This window comes from Protopterus annectens, chromosome 8.part0, assembly GCF_019279795.1.
Source record: "Protopterus annectens isolate FY-2018-M chromosome 8.part0, PAN1.0, whole genome shotgun sequence".
Lineage (NCBI taxonomy): Eukaryota > Metazoa > Chordata > Ceratodontiformes > Protopteridae > Protopterus > Protopterus annectens.
In genome coordinates this window covers 1,300,621,575-1,300,640,920 of record NC_056741.1, presented here as the reverse complement: position 1 = coordinate 1,300,640,920, position 19,346 = coordinate 1,300,621,575, and the positions used below count along the sequence as shown (strand labels likewise).

The 19,346-nt window shown below is 38.5% G+C and overlaps 1 protein-coding gene across 2 annotated transcripts in view; it reads right to left on the bottom strand.

The window, feature by feature from the left end:
* Positions 1–19,346, bottom strand: part of LOC122809369 (cryptochrome-2-like) — a 321,493-nt gene that overhangs the window by 236,893 nt on the left and 65,254 nt on the right. The window lies entirely within an intron of this gene.

Genomic DNA, 19,346 nt, shown 5'->3' with positions numbered 1-19,346 from the left:
TGTAAGCCAAATCACTGCAAATGCAAACAAAATTAAACTAAAACACACAACGTAAAAATATCCTATTAAAAATCCTGTGGTTATTCTACATATTAAAATCTATATGCACACTGCTAGAACAACTTTTTAACTTCAGTCAAAATGTATATTCCCCTCAGCACCCAGTTAAATTCTTTAAAGTGTACTTCCCAAATTAAGGATTTAGATTAGTGTGGCTTGGAAGGAGCACTGTTTTAATGCAACTGGCATATTGTATAAATGAAACACATTTCAGGTTGGACAGCGAGTTTTTTCTTGTATTTTCCTAGGTACATAACTGGAAAGTTTCACAGCCCACAACTACTTGTTGCCTAGTTCACAATAAAATCTGCCACTAACCTAATTGCATACAGTAACTAGATGAGCTCCCTGGGCAGAGCAGCTGAACCACTTTATCCAGTGGGACTTGGGACAGTTTAGCATTACATACACAGATACTAAGAACTGGAAAATTCATTAATTAAATGCAGAAAGATTACCTGTGCTACAAGAACACTCATTAAAACAACATGCCTATTTTTAGGGATTCACTGAGAGCTACTGTCAGCTGATAGTTATTACTTTTGTATCAGGTACAGAAAAGGACCTACAGCAACTACCATTTAGCATACTGGGTGGTTGAGGTACAAGAATTCAATTTTTGCTGATTAAATATATGCACAAAGAAAAACAAGAGAAACAAGTAAGTGCCAGTACAGCTTTAATACACAAGGCTTTCAAGTGTACTACAATACACTAAGCTGCATTACTTCATTTAGAAATTGGTGTACATGAGCAATACAAAAGTCCACCCATACCAGATGAATTTAAACAATCATGAGGGATTAAAAAGTCACATTATATACTCCCCCACACACACAAAAATAGGGGAAGGGTGATAGCTGCAATCAAACTAAACAGGTCACCAGCATTCTTCTGCCAGCAATGTAATGATATATGTAAAATGGTACTATTCCTAAAGATCTCATTTAAATACCTGACCTTAGACACTGAAACACAGCATTGAGTATGTCACATCAGAGAAACTCTGTGGAACATAAAATACTGAATGGATAAAAACATTAAAAGAAATAGTAAGCGGTTCCAATGTACAGGATATGAAATGGGATGAAGTAATGACCACAGAAACTGAAACAAAATTAAGAGAAGCTCCTGATTGGGAAAACCCAGGTCCAGATGCAGTACCTAACTTTTGGCTAAAAGTGTTAACATCTTTACACAAAGATTTAGTCCTAAGAAAGAATTATTTATTTGTGCATCTAAAATGGACACCAACCTGGTTAACAACAGGAAAAAAATGATACTCCTCCTTAACAGTGACCCTGCAAGCCACAGTGAAAACTATAGACGAAGAACAGTATAGTAACATATAAACTATATACTGGAACTGAAGCAGACAGTATATAGTCATTTAAAAAAAAATCAATTATGGCAACAGAACAAAGGAGTAACAAAAAAGTTATATACATTTGTTGCTAAATAAAACCATAACAGACAATATTAAAAATAGGAAGAATCTACGTTGTTGTGTCTTTCGGCTTTTCCCGGTTAGGGGTCGCCACAGCGGAACTCCGGTCTGCTAATGACTGGTAGTTGATTTTTACGTGCCGAGTTACCAGACATGACGCACAACCTTCAACGAAGGTATGCCCATTCATGCATGTCTCCACGCAGAAGACGCTCTAGCTGAGAATCAAACCAGACAGTGTCTTACTGTGAGGCGACAACACTATCGCAGCACCACCACCGCGAGTTTGAATATATGGGTCTATATTAGAACATCGAAGTTTCAAAACGTCGAATGTTCTAATATCGACCCCTATTCAGCGAACACTTACAACATCGAACATGCAGAACAGTGAATTTTTTCCTAGGGAAAATATTTGCTGTTCCAAAACACATACACACAACACAAGCACACCAAACAAACAGCAATCCACACACATACACCTAAAATCTTACATCTAACCCTACACTAAATTGTACATACTCCACTAACTATCCACTTACCTTAACCCAAACCCTAATCCTCACATCCACACAATCGCACACATACCTAACCCGCACCCTAACTCACCTAACCCGTGCCCAATCACACGCTTACCTGAACCCGACCTGTAACTTTCCACCACAGCGCTGAAAATAGCGAAGCGACAGAAACGGACAACCAAATTCTTTCTCTAGGAAAAAATTTGGTTTTCTGTAGCTTCACTATTTTCAGTGTTTGCTGAATAGGGGTCGATATTAGAACATTCGAACTTTTGAAACTTCAATGTTCTAATACAGACCCTGGATACATTAAAGGAAAGCATTTGGCAGCATCCCACATTCATGGATAAAATAATGCTTACAGATATACAAGATTATTACTTTACAAAGACCAAAGAGCAGTGGCAAACCACTTTGCAGTTAAGCCATGACAGAGGGCAAATTGTTATACTCTACAATAACACCTGCCAATGCTTACCTCCATCCCAACCTCTTCTATAGCACACAAACCTTGACTAACTTTCACTCTACTCTCGTTTCCAAACTTGAATCTTCCTATAACAAAATGGGCAGATTTGCTGCTAACTTGCCCTCCAAATCTCACCACTGTCTGGCACTCAGGTCCCTTAACTGGCTTGAGTTTCCAAACCACCTCAAATTATCCCAACTTCTCATAATTCACACCATCATCAATAAACCTTCTGACTGTCCAAGTATATATCTCCTCACTTGACTCACTTTATACACCTGCCATCTTCTCAAGAGCTCTGACCAACACCTGCTGCAAATACACAAACCTAACAAATCTGCAGGACAGAATCTATACAGCTACTCTCCTGCCATCCAATGGAACAAGCTTCCCCTGACCGTAAGATGCATACCCCAAACCTATAAATTCAAGAACTCACTCAATCAATACCTAATCAACCTCAGGATATGTTCCTGTAATCTTCCCCTCAAATCTAGTCCTACTCTGGCTCACTTCCCCTACTCCCCTATCTTCCTCTTCTATATACCCATCACATTCCTCTCACTTCATGCCAACTCGTAACTCCTTATCTTCCACCAAATACCAACTTCCTGTTTTTTTATCTCATTCTATCTTTCTCTTACCTACCTCCATCTGAGGAGACAAATTCCTTACTCACTCAAGCCTACTTCACTTATCTCTGACTTCTGCTGTACTTTCCATTAACATAACATGATTAATCAATTATTGACCTCAGCAGTACAGTCTTAAATCTACTCTTCTTCCTGTTCACCACCTTTCTTTCTAGCTGTTCAGCACACTGTATACTATCCCTCAAGCTTGTTACTCTCATAGAATTATCTACTACCCTCTAGTACATGTCACTTGTATTACTTTCTGCTTCAAACACGAACTGTAATTAAATTTCTCTTGCCTTCATTACTGTAAATGCCTCTGCTGACAACTGTCATTGTATTACACATTTACTGTATTCTTGATCCGTTATAGTTTTTGTTTTGGAGCCTTGTATTTCTCATTGTATTGCACATGTACTGTGATGTTGACTTTTGTTATTATCTGTACTTTGGAGCTTTTCTCCCCGGGCCTCCACTAAAAAGGGCTTTGACCCAGTCAGACTATCCAGGTCAACAAATGCCAAATAAATAAATCCCAGGGATAAAAATTCAAAGGGGGATATTCCAGGGTGATTTTCTGTCACTGCTGTTGTTTGGTCTTGCCCTTAACCTATTAAACTGTTTAATTAACAGATTAGGCCATGGTTACAATTTGGCTCCTAGAAAACAACACTGTTTAAACACTTCTCATTTACTTTTTGTGGATGACTTAAAAATGTAGAGTTCATCAGATGATGAGTTGAAAACACAACTGCAAGTGGTTAAACCTTTCTCAAATGATACTAATAATGTTATTTGGTCTTGATAAATGCACAAAAGCAACATTTAAAGCAGGAAAGCTGCAACACCAAGAAAATATCAGTTTGGGACAGGAATGTGATATAAAGAAACTTGAACAGGAGGAAGTGTATCAATATTTGGGAACCAATGAAGGATCAGCAATAAAACATGAACAAATACGAATAAAAGTCAGTGAGAAATACTTCAGAAGACTAAAACTAATATTGAAAACTGGCTTGACATTTAAAAAAAAAGTCAAAACTATAAACTAATTTGTTCTTCCTGTTCTTACTTTAGTTTAGGGTGACCAACTGGCCCCAGAAAGGTATTGGATTAGTTGGAAAGGAAAACAAGAAAACTGCTTCACACTTATCAAAATGATATATAAAAAATCCTCGTTCTGAAGGAGATATGGACCTCCTTGAAACTGACTACATATATATATCCATAGATGTGAGACTGCATACATATATGCTGACCTCATCAGATCCAAACATAGGAAAGTTTTAAAACACGAGGAAAACAAGTCCAATGCAACTTCTCTGCTAAGTTTAGCAGAAACATTTAGGTGTCAAGCTGAAATAGAAATCAAACTAAAAAGAAAAATCAGACAGCAACTGAATGTCAAAAAACAAAACAAAGTATATAAGGAGAAGGATCAGATTAGATTAGAAGGAAAGAAATACAGAAAAGGCATAAACACGGTGACAGATCGCTTGGAACAAACTCATGTCGATCAGGATTTGATACAGGAATGGTTAAGGAGAGGTAAACAGCTACCAAAAGTAGAAAGGTTAATAATGGAGGTTGAGGATAGTGGTTGCTTTGCAAGTCTGTTGAACATGTGGAAGAAGAGGAAGAAGAAGAACAACACCTGGAAAGAGTTGTACATTTTGTTGCTAGGTCTGATATACTCATGGCAGTGGGCCTGCATGTTGAGAGGCACAATAATGTGGCAAGACCGTTGCACTGGGGATTGTGCAAACACTACAATATTGAAGAAATTGAAAACTGTAAATCATTGTAGAGAATGATGAAGTTTATATCACATGGGATCACTCATTACCATCAATTCAAAAAATAGATGCGAGAAAACTAGATATAGTAGTCCAAGAAAAAAAAATGACAAAATAGCATTGATCATCGAACGTTATACACTCAACAGTGTCTTACATACAGAGATACACAAAGTCATAAAATACCAGTATTTGCAGGCAGAAATGAGAGCAATGTCTAACGATACCCAGACAATTCCAATAGTAGTAGTAGTAGAAACAATAAAAGAATTTACAATCATATTTAGATATGCTACCAATGGAAAAGCCGAAAGACACAACAACATGCAACTTTGTATGAATTACAGTACGAATCAGTTCTGGACAGATTGTGAGGGCTGCAAAGAGCACTATTTGCTAACAAAGATAGAACAATACTAATTTCATGAACTTTAATCATATCCTGGGGTCCATTCCTGCCATGGTATTAGAAACCCAAAAGATATAGAGAAATTAAACCAAGAGAGATGTGTGGTGAAACTCTGTATTCCATTTAAGAATGTCACTGTGTACATCTGTATCCATCTTGCGTCTTCAAATCTTTGCTGAATGGACCATAATAAAGTTAAATTGTTAAGGGATGGACAACACACCATAAAAATCAACATGCCATGGCTTACCAACTTTTCCATGACTCCCTGTATGCTGTATTACCATTTCTGTGTATCAGTTTTCACAGATTAAGAAAAAGGGACCCAGGGAATCAAAGATGGCAGCACATAGTGAATCCTAACTTAGATAGTCTTCACTGCAAACTTTGAAGTTCTAATAGGAGTCCTAATAGTGTTACCGGATTTGGAAAAAAATGTCTAAATCTATACCACAGAGTTTTTGATAAGTGTAATTATTTGGTTAGTAGTCTTTTAGAAAACTCCATGCATTGTAAATATCCTCCACGGAAGAGAAACTGACATGACATCTAGAAAGCAGCCTATTATACCAAAACATACTTGTAATAAACAAGCATTACTAATGAAAATTGTGGCTACTGATTTAAATGCAATCAGAGAAGAAGACTAAAATGGCCAAATGCAAACTCGAGTAAGCTGTCAAATATTCAAGTAGACTTGCAGATTCAGGAAAAAATAAGTAGTAATTATAGACTTAATCAAGCAACAGGGTGCAGTAGGAAATAATTTCAGATTCTTTCAAAAATATTTGCCTCTATAACTGCACTGCATAATAAAAATGATGACAGAAAAACAATTTTGAAGCAAGGAGCAGATGAAGTAATCTTATTTTAAGAGAACATCCTATAAAGTATTCAAACATAGAAATTTTTCTGGTCTTGAAATTAATGCAAGTCTTTTTGAACCTATTAATTCAAATGAATTAGCAGTAACAGAAGGGGCTCCTCTTTGCACCCCTGAATCTCTACTATTTATAAATCCTAATTCCATGATTGCTCTACTTCAGAGTAAGGACAATGCTCCCAAGGTATACCTCACCATTCCATAAAAGGAGGTTCCCAGTACCCAGTTCCATTGCCTTCAGGAAAATGGCTCCTCATCTGGAGGATCACCTAGAAGAAAGGCCCTATAAAAGTGGAGCACATTGGGACCAAGTCTTGAACGGTACCAAAGGGAGTACAAGTGAAATAGAGATGGAAATGAGGCCTTGACAAGCCTATAATCTGAATATCTTATGACAGACGATTTCCTGCTGGGGCCGTGTGGACTGTATAAAGATATCAGAAACATATCGTTTTATGGAGCTGTAAGCCAAAAGTTTAATTCTGGCACTTGGGAACCAAGTCATGCTATTATTTCCTTTCCTAACTGGGTGTACACAATAAACTTGTTTTTTTTTTTCTTTTGTATAACTCGGCATCTCCAAAGTTCCTTTGACTGTCACTGTATACAAATGTGTCACAAATGATTTTGAAAATAAAAACCTTTCGAAAGCATTATATCTGGAGCACAATTACCATTCATTAGGACTGCCACAAATTTACAAAATACATTTTTGGTCCATTAAATAATCTAATTCTACTAATGTGTCTGAGGAACTCTATTAGCCAGATGACACAAGAATTTATAAAATACAGTTAAAGAATGTATTTAACTTAAAGCCTAAATAATTGTTTTGTTAAATGGTTAGTGGAACAGAAATGCAAATATACTACACAGTTTGCAAGCAAAGAGAACATTCTGGCATTAACAAAGTTTGGCTATAAGTTTAAGTGTTACAATCTGCTTAATAAAAATTAATATCAAAACCTGCCCAGACATCTTGTTTTTGAGTATAATAAGGAATTAGAATTACTGAAAAGTGGTCAGCAATTGGGTTTCTTACAACTAAAGCTGTAGACTCCTTGTGTACTAAAAAGCATAAGTAATTTTGCGTTCGGTTCCAAAAGTGGATACATTATTCTTAGTACGTCTCTAGTTAAACAGGTAATGTAGATTGTGGTTTCATCACAGCTGTATAAATAACTGCCCTTTACTAGGAAAGTACATCAGTACCACTGTACATGTAATGTCACCAACACACAGTATGCAAAGTAATCCTGTCATTAGCATGTGGCATAAAGAAGAAAGGGATCACCCGGTAATTACCCCTAATGGACTTTATCCCACTGTCAACTTTTTTTTTTTTTTTTAACTATTTGTCCCTTCTCTACTTCATTATGTTTCTGTAGTTTATTACTTCCTTAAACTATTGCTCACTACAGTTGAAAAAATTTGTAAGGGCTCAAATTCTTATGTTCTACATGGATGCTGAGATAGCACTGCCACAGTGAAAAAAGGCATTCTATGTTTTAAGCGATCACTCCTCAGAATTGCTTTGACCTCAAAGTGAGAATAACAAAAGTAAGGGGTGGGAAGCTTGGCCCTACTGCTTGTGGGGTACAAGGATGCTTGCCCCTGAAAAAAGTTGCAGGTTATGTAACTGCACAAAGTTTACTTCCTGTGCTGTTGAGTGTGCTTAGATTTTATAAGTGCAAGGAAGTACTTTCCCACAGTAAGGACAAATCACTTTTGTTTCAAGTTTTGCAGTTTATTTTGTTTTTAACAAAAAATATTATAGACAACTTAGAGGAGTTGCAATGGGGGCTAAGGTTGCCCCTGCCTACACAGGTTTAGAAAAGGGTTAGTGGGAAAGAGAAATATTGCCCACTTAAGGATTTTTTTTTCAGAAGTATTATTCTATTGTGGATTTATAGATGATTTACTTTTCATTATTAAAGGCCCTATTAGCCAGCATGACCAATTTCTACAAGATTTAAATGCCAGTAACAATTTTTTGTCTTTCATATTGGGAGAGGTTGGACACAAAGTTAACTATTTAGATGTAGAATTAGTTTGGGACATGGTGAATAGATTATTTTCAAGTAAGATTTACAGGAAGAAAACGTAAGTCAATACATTACCAAAGTAACCATCCTGTTTTTATGAAGCATAATATTCCAAAAGGACAATATATTAGAGCATCTCGGATAGTAAGTAAGGAATCTGACGTCTTGGAAGAAGTGAATTTTATAACAGAGTTATTTTTAAAGAGAGGCTATCCAAAATATTAGAAAATAGCCTTGAATATTAAGAATAGATGTGCATCAGATTTTCTGCCCATTTTACTCACAGGATTAATGGTTAAAATAACATTCCATCTGCTAATTCGATGGCTTTTGTGCCCAGATGTGTAATTGATATGACAGTGGATAGTTCGAGAATTAAGTCAGTCATTAGTAATAATTGGAAGATTGCTTCTGGCAATAGTGATTTACATGAAATTTTAGGTAAAGCACCTTCTTTTGTTTACAAAAACGGTCATAACAATATTAAAGGCATGTTGGAGAGAGATGACACAAAGGTTTGTCTTCCAATTACAGACAGACCTAAAAGGATGTACAAGTGTTACAGTTGTAACACTTGTAGATATGTTCATGAAGGGCCATATACAAGTCTCAATCACTTGAAACACACTATTAGTATTCCTGGTAGATTCAATTGCAACGAATATAGTGTACATTGCATTATGTTCTGGGTGCCCGGCCTTTTACGTAGGCATGACTACCAGGAATTTAACTAAGCGTATTAAGGAACATTTACTATTATGCTATTAGACTTAAAGATAAGAACAATGCACTGTACAGACATTCATGTAGCTGTAGTGTTTTTTTTAGAAGAAGTTCACTTTTACTATTTTAGAACACAGAGAAAAAGATTTAAGATAGGGCAATATGAAAAAATAGAATAGAAAGGAGGGAAACTCTATGGCAACTCAGATTAGGGGGGCTAACATTAAGTGTTTTTTTAATTGATAGGAAACTTGTTATTTAAAAGGTTTTTGTTGGGTAGCGTAGTTAATGTTTTTAATTAAATTGATCAATTATATAATCAGCTGATTATGTTAATTGTAAGGTGTGGGTCAGGATATGTATTTGTGTGTACCATATAATTTTTGTACTTCTGATGATGTCTATGTGACAAAAGCATTGATTAAAAGTATTTACACTAATATCCGTGGTTTGTTCATCTTTTATTGCCTTCGGTGTTTTGGTGAATTTGGTTTATAGTGACACTGACAGCTTGATTTTTGGTAATTTATAAAATACAGTTAAAGAAGGAATGTATTTAACTTAAAGCCTGAATAATTGTTAAATGGTTAGTGGAACAGAAATGCCTATAAGTTTAAGTGTTACAATCTACTTAACAATCAAAATCTGCCCAGACATCTTGATTTTGAGTACAAGTAGTAATTAGAATTATTGAAAATTGGTCAGCAATTAGGTTTCTCACAACACTCCTGGTGTATTAAAAAGTATGATAAGCAATTTTGCGTTCTGTTCCAAAAGTGGATACATTATTCTTAGTACGTCTCTAGTTTAACAGGTAATGTACATTTTGGTTTCATCACACCTGTATAAATACCTGACCTTTACTAGAAAAGTACATCAGTACCACTGTACATGTAATGTCACCAACACACAGTAAGCAAACAAAGTAATCCTGTGAAGAAAAATAGGATTTTTTCTGCTTAGCATGTGGCATAAAGAAGAAAGGGATCACACAGTAATTACCCCTAATGGACTTTATCCCACTGTCAACTTTTTTAACTATTTGTCCCTTCTCTACTTGTTTCTTTAGTTTATGACTTCCTTAGACTATTGCTCACTACACGTTGAAAAAATTTGTAAGGGCTCAAATTCTGCTGTTCTACATGGATGCTGTGATAGCACTGCCACAGTGCGATCACTCCTCAGAATTGCTTTGACCTCAAAGTGAGAACAAAAGTAAGGGGTGGGAAGCTTGGCCCTACTGCTTGTGGGGTACAAGGAGGCTTGCCCCTGAAAACAGTTGCGGGTTATGTAACTGCACAAAGTTTACTTCCCGTGCTGTTGTGTGTGCTTAGATTTTATATGTGCAAAGAAGTACTTTCATGCAGCAAGGACAAATCAATTTTGTTTCAAGTTTTGCACTTTACAGTCACCATACTGGAACCATTGCAAACAGCACTAAATTAGCCATAAAAGTGCAATATTAAAGTAACATCAATAGAATGCTGCCTCAAGCCACCACCCCTCCCTCAGGGCAAGCTACTTCCAAAGAATTTTTTTTTTTTTTTTTTTTTTTTTTTTACAGATTACACAACAGTGCAGCCTTATGTGTTTACACAATGCCTCTAAATTAATCTTTTCAGCATTTCTTTCCAGTAAAGTCATTATAAGACAACATGGGATGCTATCCCCCAACTAAAGCATGAACATATTTTGTAATTTTAAACAATTTCCTAGCACTATTAAAATGTTCAAAATATGTGTTTAAAGCACCTATCAAAACACTGTTTTTCCCTGCATTTTAGATATGCCCTGTGATTCAGTAAACTCCATGTAAGCTTCGAGCAAAGTCTACATGGAGTTTACATATTTTTGCGATGATGCATGGCAAGCAGCAGCGCTAATTACATATTCATGCTGCACACCGCATTTAAACATAAACAAGCATGGTTTCATGGCTGGCAACAGTGTTGCTAGCCATGAAAATGTGTAAAGCAACACAAATAGCAAAACTTGGTTACCTCAGAGCACAGCAGGTCAGTGAGGTTATGCAGAATGCCACAATGATTACCAGGACTTAAGGTACGCATATATCCCAAACACAGTGCAGGGCAGTGCATACAGTGCAGAGTACTGTGAAATCCCATTCCAGACATTCTGTACAGAAGTTGTGTAAATGATCTGAATAATCTGTAAGAGTACACGGACTGCCATGTAAACTAAACAGTCAGTGGAAGTGTGTGTATTGAATAGGTACACACAGATGAATTGCAGAAATGAACAAAGGGAAAGTGGACAGGTGAAACAACCTAATGTACAGCAGATGAGGGCAAGCCAATGGAACAGAGTTGCAGCAGGAATACCAATGACATATCACTATGGTACAGTTTAGACTGTACAGTGAAAATGTGTATTACATGACTGTTGCACAAGGTGACATAACAATGGGGAAGATGTCTTTGTGACAAAAGCATCCTTACATGAAAAATGCAGAGGACGTCTATCAGGGATGTTATACACAATTGGGTAAGGTGCATATTGTGAAGCTGTGCAAACTGACTTGCCTGAATATGAGTGTAATGTCAGCATAGGTCTCCAACAAGTGGAACACAGGTACAGACGCATGGACAACATTAAAAGGAGCATGCACAATCATAGGCAATATCAGAATATTACCACCCATAATCCCATGTCTCTGACATACCATACATGATTCTACACAAAAACATTTGTACGACTATCAGCTCTGCGGTGGTGGTACTGCGGTAGCATTGTCGCCTCACAGTATGACGTTGTCCTGCTCGATTCTCAGCTAGAGTGTCTTGTGTGTGGAAACATGCGTGAAGGGGCGTACCTTCGTTGAAGGTTGTGCGTCAGGGCTGGCAACTCGGCACGTAAAAATCTACTGCCAATCATTAATGGACCGGAGTTCCGCTGTGGCGACCCTAACCAGGAAAAGCCGAAAGACACAACATTATGACATGTCAGCAATCTAGGAGGGTAATCACTCACACCATCCTGACACATCTGCTGGAGGTGTTAGGAGGGAAACTGCTATACCTGTGTGTGACATTATGATCAATATAGCCTAGTTGATTGGTGTGCATGGGACATATATATACATACATAGATACATATATATACATACATACATATATATATATATATATATATATATATATATATATACATATATATACATACATACACACATACATATATATATATATATATATATATATATATATATATATATATATATATATATATGCCATCAATGTTGTCAAGCAGCTCTGTATGTACTGTGTGCATGACTGGAACAGGTATCACACACGCATCTGGTGTAATACCTCGATGGGGGGGTTCCGCACTATCAGACAGCAATGTTTATGCAAAAAGAATACTTAGGTATGGCCAATAAGATGTGTGACAGCTCACTGTGGCAAAGGTGGTACACTTCAGTTGCACATCACTGGAAGATGTGCCTGCAGGTAGATGAAAAAGGGTGCACTGTACTCGGTTATCGGTGTGATGAAGGCTGTGAACTATGGAGGCCTTTGAGGTGACTGTCCTTCACATACTCAGTAGTTGCATTACATACAAGGGAGTAGTCAGCACAGTGGCCACATGCTGGTTGACGTTCGACATACCATCTACCCCAGGACACAGGTCACATACCTACTGGACTGATTATAGGGTGTGATGTCTATGTTATCCTTGGGTTGTGCGTTTGTTTTCATAATGTAACAAATCCTCCCATGTTTTAGTTTCATTGCAGATGTTGTCATTAGTGTGGCAGCAAACTTTGGTATGCGTTGATACTGTCTGTATTATACTAATATCACAGTTGGGAGTCAATGATTGCCCACAATCTGTAGTCCTTCAGACAGCTGTTTGGACACAGGATGTGTCTTTCAATTTGTGATATCTGTGACTTAAATAATGGACACGAAAGGGCCTAGCAGACAGCCCTGATGCACGAAACTGATCACTAGACTGGAAATATAGGTCACTTCACACATTTCAACATATTTAGATGCCATGTATGTCACACACTGGTCTACCCACTTGGTAATATAGGTTTTTAAGGACACATTTGACAGCGCTGATTGAATATCTCATTGCGGATTTGTGTCAAATGCCTTGGCCTTATCAAGTTCAACAGGATGACAGTGATGTCATCATGCATGCCCTCAATGACCTCTTTGAGGAAATCTAACAGATGTAACATACATGATGTAGCATCAACTCACACAGGTCTGTTGCACACAGCCGGGATATTACTAATGTCCATTTAGAAAAGGTCCATGATGACATGTTGGTCTACCTCACAGATGAGGAGTGTCAGGATGCGTCTATATATGCATACATTGGGTGCTGTTGCCCCCCAACTCAGAGAGGTGCATGTTGATGTACACCCTTCTATGGGAACATAGTCTGTGTGGAGGATGTGTTGAAGTGTATATTCAACCATGTCAGGAAGGTGTATGTGCTGAGTCACGCTATAGGCAATTTGTGATGTTGTCACAGCCCACTGATTCTTTGCGACAGGCCTGGATGAAGGTACGATATTGCATACTGCCTACCTTGAGCTTAGCTTAGGGTTGGACACAATCCCCCACACAGGCATCATTGAGAACTCATTGAGATGGGGTAACCAATTGGCTCACAGACAGAACATATACTGTGAATGATAGTGAATTAACCTGTACCAGTAGAACTGTCACCATTGGTGCACCCCAGGGATCTGTTTGGAATCTATTTTGACAGTTCAGGTTATACCGCACGGCCATTGGCTTACTGCATTTGCTGATTCTTGCACATTGGGTCTAATTACCAAGTCCACCAATGATGATAACGTACAACAGGAAGGGCTAACACGGACAAATGATTAGTGACAAAGCCACATAGTCTACAAATAAATGCAGAAATGTGTCTTTATTTTCTCTTCCTGCAAAGTGGAATTCCATACTAATTACAGCATTGACAACACTCCCCTTATGCTGAAGCCCACTGTAGCCAAGACCTGGGAACACAATGTAAATAGCAATTTGAACTTTGACCAGTTACTGTCCACAGTGGTATGAAAATCCTATGTTGTGCACATCATAAGTCACGCCATCATGTTCAGATCTGTGGATTATATAATAGTACAGCACTCAAACCTCATCAGAACACCGAGTATAATGCTCTCTTTTGCACATACCTCACCACACACATGTGGTAGCTGGAGAGACCACAGGGATTTCTCACCAAGAAAACAGAGTCTACAAACCATAGACTGAAAGCCATTTCACTGTAATCTGTATCATAAAGGATGAAGTGATGTCTGCCCAGCCTCCAGGCCAGTCTCTGACCCTGCCCTAGTGAGAATAGTGCACATCCACAAATCAGATATAGGTAATGATATCAGCAGTGTCTGGTGAGGAGACTATGGTAACAGCAGTGTCCCATATGCTGGTATAAAAGACTCTTTTTAATGTCAAGCAATGCACAAACATCCCCCCCAGTTGACCGCAGTGAGAACAGAACCCTTTACTCAAGTACACAGACTACAGAGCTCAGTACATTAAACATGTGCCATGGCACAAATCTGACTTTTACAAGGCTGCAGGGCAACTTATAGTGGATGACATCAGCAATGAACTTTGGAGAGAAGACGTTGAGAGGCCTAAATGAAATGGATGTGTAGGCATGTGCAAGTGTCAAAATATTGTCAATCCATGGAATTGGAGTGGTAACTGTAGGATACACACTTATGCTCTTCTGGCTAAGATACATACACTCCCCAGTTGACTGCAGTGAGAAAGGAACTCCCTACCCAAGTACACAGACGACAGAGGTCAGTACTTTACACAAGCACCATGGCACAAGTCTGACTTTTACAAAGCTGCAGGACAATGTATACTGGATGACATCAGTAGTGCATATTGGAGAGAAGCTGTTGGGAGGCCTGCATGAAATGGATGTGTAGGCATGTTCAACTGTGAAGACAGTTGAAGTTCTGAATATTACCTGATCGATGTGCTTTGCATAGCTCACATGTATTAATTTATGTAATGCAGTTGATATATTTGTGAACAAGTACCAAGACACCAGGGTTGCAGTGCATGGGGGAGGTAACACACGGCTGCATTGTAAACATATTACATATTTTTAGATAGGGCCTTCGTTTTGTTATGTTTTCAAATGCAGTGTCATGGTATGAAGAGTAAATGGACAGTAAACAGCACTAATACAAGCTAATATTTACTTTGTATAGCTCAAAGGCGAGTAGCGGGTTTGTGTGATTGTTGGCAAAGTGTTTGCGTATGCAATATACAAATTTCTACTGCTTTCCCTGTTTGCGCATAGTTAAGCAGTGTGCAAACGAGGGGTTCATTGCTAAAATTCTGAGAGTTGGTACGGAGTGCATGAAATGCACCTGCTGCTTAGCTGACTCTGTGGCAGCAGGTGTAAATTCATTGATACATTTCTTTTTGAGCCCAAATGATACTGGGTTTGAATCCAGATGTATCTAATACTTTTAAACAAACAATGATAATGCAATTACATTATTCTTTATAGTACATTCAGCACTTGTTACTGAGTGCTGACCTAGCACAGCAGGATTAAGCGGCATCGCGAGGGGGTAATCACAGCATTGTACAGCTGTTCACCGTCACTTAGCATTGGTGCATGATGCCAAACTCCAAGCAGACAGAGAGGCCAAAAAGTATGGAGATCCATTGATTTTTTTGGTACTTGTGTGTGTTGTGTGCGATTCTATTCCTGACCAGATTATAGGTGTTAAAATGGAGTAGATAGGAAAGTGGTGAAATGGGGAGCAAGCAGGAGGACGAACAAAGGGAAAGAAATACAGAAATGTGCAGGAGGGAGGTAGGAAAGAACCATGGCTATCCATTTCTTCAACAGTGTAAACTGAAAATATGTGCAGAATATTAGCTGAATTTGGACTGTCACCTCCAGAATGAGGTATGACAACAACGTAATAATGTTGTAGAGCCAAATGGACTGAATCAAGTGTGTCAAGAAGACATGCACAAAACGGAGAGCTATGTATGGAATTATATTTTTTGGGGGGCAGATGCCCATTTTTTTTTTAATTCAGTAAAAGAGGAATGCTGGGTAAGGGATGTTTGTACTACTGAGTCAGGTAAGTTGGGTAGGTGAGGAAGCAAATGCAAACAAAATGGGACACAGGGATGGTGTAGGACACAAACGTTTGGGGGACACCATGATTGGGGTGAGGGTGAAACAACCCAGGTTTATGCCTGTCACACAGAGACAGTGAGAATCTAGTCCTCACCCACTGGACTGTCATATTAATGTCCCCATACTCCACTGAAGGCTGGAGGACCATGAGCGAGAGCAGCCTTCATCCAGCATAGATGTACACCAATGGTGCAGTGCACAACCCTAAGCACCAATGCTGGCATCTCCTGGTGGGTAATGAAATCCTCACCTCTGACATTACTCCTGGAGGATACCACACCACCACCTGTCAGGGTAGTACTACCTGAGGGCACAGGTAGTGCAGGGGCAGCAGAGGCAGTGCTGCCAGGTTGGGTGCGAGATGATGGGAATTAGTGTTGGAGCCAGTGGAGCGGGGGCAGACTTGATCCACTGGAGCTGGCCTACCTCGCTCTGCTGTGAAGCATTTAGTGACTTGTTACAGATGGATGACATGTAAACATTCTGACAACACATAATTGAAAACAAAAAAAGAGATAAGGGATGGGGTTAGAGAGAGAAAAGAAAGATTTATTTTTATTTTATTTTACATTTGTTTACTGGGATTGTCCACTGGGTTCAGAATAATTAGCCCCTTTTCAGTGGAGGCCCAGGGAGAAAAGCTCCAGCAATTAACATGGCAAACAATAAAAATGTCAAAAATAAAATAATACAAAATGGATATACATAACCTTAGCCTAAAAAAAACTTACTAGTAATACGGTTCAATAACATATACAAAAATGTTTGAAGATGTACTCATACAAAGTAAGGAAAAAGAAGAAAAACAAAAGGTAGCAGTGAAAAAAAACACAACAGGTGTATAATTACATTTGAAACATATCAACATAGCAAATATCTGTAAGAGTTACTATCTTGAATAACTATAGATAAGATTTTCAGGTAAGTAGGTAAGCTGGTTCAGGATTAGATTTGGAGTGAAGCCAACCAATTAGGGTCTAGCAAGTGGTCAATAAGGTAATTGTTAGTTAACAGCAGTAGTAACACTGATAGTAGATGTGACATGGAAATTGTGCTGATGGAAAAGAAAGATTGCAAGACTGAGACAAAGTGGATGACATGTGAACTTAAGAGTGGCACAGCAGAGAAGTGAAATTAATAGGTCAGAGCTAGCAAACTGGAAAAAAAAAGTGGGTGAAAGTAATACTGTTGAAGCACTGTTGGGAAACAGAGAGCCTAGAGTAATTGTCATAGCAGACTGGTTATAGACTGACAGAAGTACTAAAGAACAAATGAAGTAAAAAATGAGGGGCAGTTTGAAAGTGGAGAGAGTGAGAGGGGAGGGAAAGGTAGGTTTCAGTGAGGGCATAAAAAGAGAAAGCAAGAGGGGACATTTTGGAGAAGGAATTACAGACAGAATGTTTGAGAAACAGGGTGAAACAAGGGGCAGTAGGGAAGGGATTGCTCATCCAGGGTTGGTGCAACAGCATAACCATTTATTTGTAAGGTGTTCTTTCAGAAGTGTTTTAAATGTTAGTGCATTGTTAGTATTGATGACTGTTTGGGGTATGGAATTCCAGATTTTGGATATCTTGCTTGAGATGAGGGAGTCACCATGGTAACTGCTGGATTTAGTTACTTCTAGAAGTAATTTAAAATTAGAGATAAAATTAGTGCCATTGTATTTGACATACAATGCGTTATCACAGTTGTACAACTATTTTATTTAAAGTATTACATTTAAGCATGCATCCTAACAACTATAAACTATAACTACAGATTGCTCAAAGTAATCCTTGAAATGTGCATATATTGCACATATGCTTGGTCCAATTATACAGATTACAGAAAACAGCAGGGCATTTATGCCACTAGTATAGATTTTAATTTATGTAATATTATTAAAGAAATGACTGAGCTGACCAAGTTCACTGATGACTGCAAGCTAGGAGTCATTATCAACTCCCTAAGTGATGCAGACATCCTACAAAAGGGCCTCTCTAAGACCAACGACTGGTGTCAGAACCATGGCCTGAACCTTAATGCCAAAAAATGCGTTATCATCCCCTATGGAAAAAACTCAGTTCCCATGAATTACCACCTTGATGGGAGCCCACTGAACACTGAATAAGAGATCTGGGCACCCAGGTCGACAGCCACCTCACCTTCGACCACCACATTGCCACTGTGGTCAGAAAGTCCTTCTACGTGACGCATTTTATAACCAAGGTTTTGCATTCAGGAAGAAAGAGGTCATCATCCCTCTCTACTCATACCTCATTAGACCAGTCATCAAACATAATGCCCCATTTTGCATGTACCTGACCAGACACCTACAAAAGCTGGAGAGGCCACAAAAGTACCTCACAAAAAGGATCCTAGGCCTTAAACACATGTCCTACATGGACAGACTCAAGAAACTTCTGATGTTCTTGGTCTCTTATCATCTACTTAGAGGTGATCTCTGCTTGACTTACAAAGACACGTCCGACCCAGCTCTACTTGAAATGCTACCCCTAAAGAAATCCCAATCCCCCTGCGCCACATGCTCCAGAAATCACAACCTCATTACCACAATTAACAGAACATGCTGGAGGGACAGATTAATCTCCCAAAGACTGCCTATACTTTGGAATAAGATTCCCATTCATGACAAACAGAGCACCTCACTGGCCCTAAGAGAAATCTTGACGAGTGGATGGGTAACAGAAAATCCACTCCAGGGATCATTCCAGTTGCCCTACTGGATATGGGTACTGTGAACTAACATCGGGTGGCACGGTGCCTCGGCAATTTTTTTTTTGGGCTAGGCTTGTAAAGGCTCCAGGGCCATCAGCCTAGTACACACCTATGATATGCAGTTTTGTATGGTTGTTACGCATGGTATTTGAACCCACAACCTCTAATTACAGTCTTACACTTCACTCCTAAAGATGATTTGTGCTACAGACTAACGCATGCAAACTTGCTTTTACAGTTAGGATATGCATGCTCAATTCGCTACCACTGCTTAGAATACCCAAAATATATCTTTAACTTTTACAGCTATAAGAATACTTCTCTTGTGTTGCATACATACCACTTGCTTCCCTCAGTCTCTCCAGCTTCCCTCAGTCTCTCCAGTTAATCAGCATCAGCCTGGCGATTAAACTCTATATCTGCATTAGTTGAGGAAAGGACAAAAG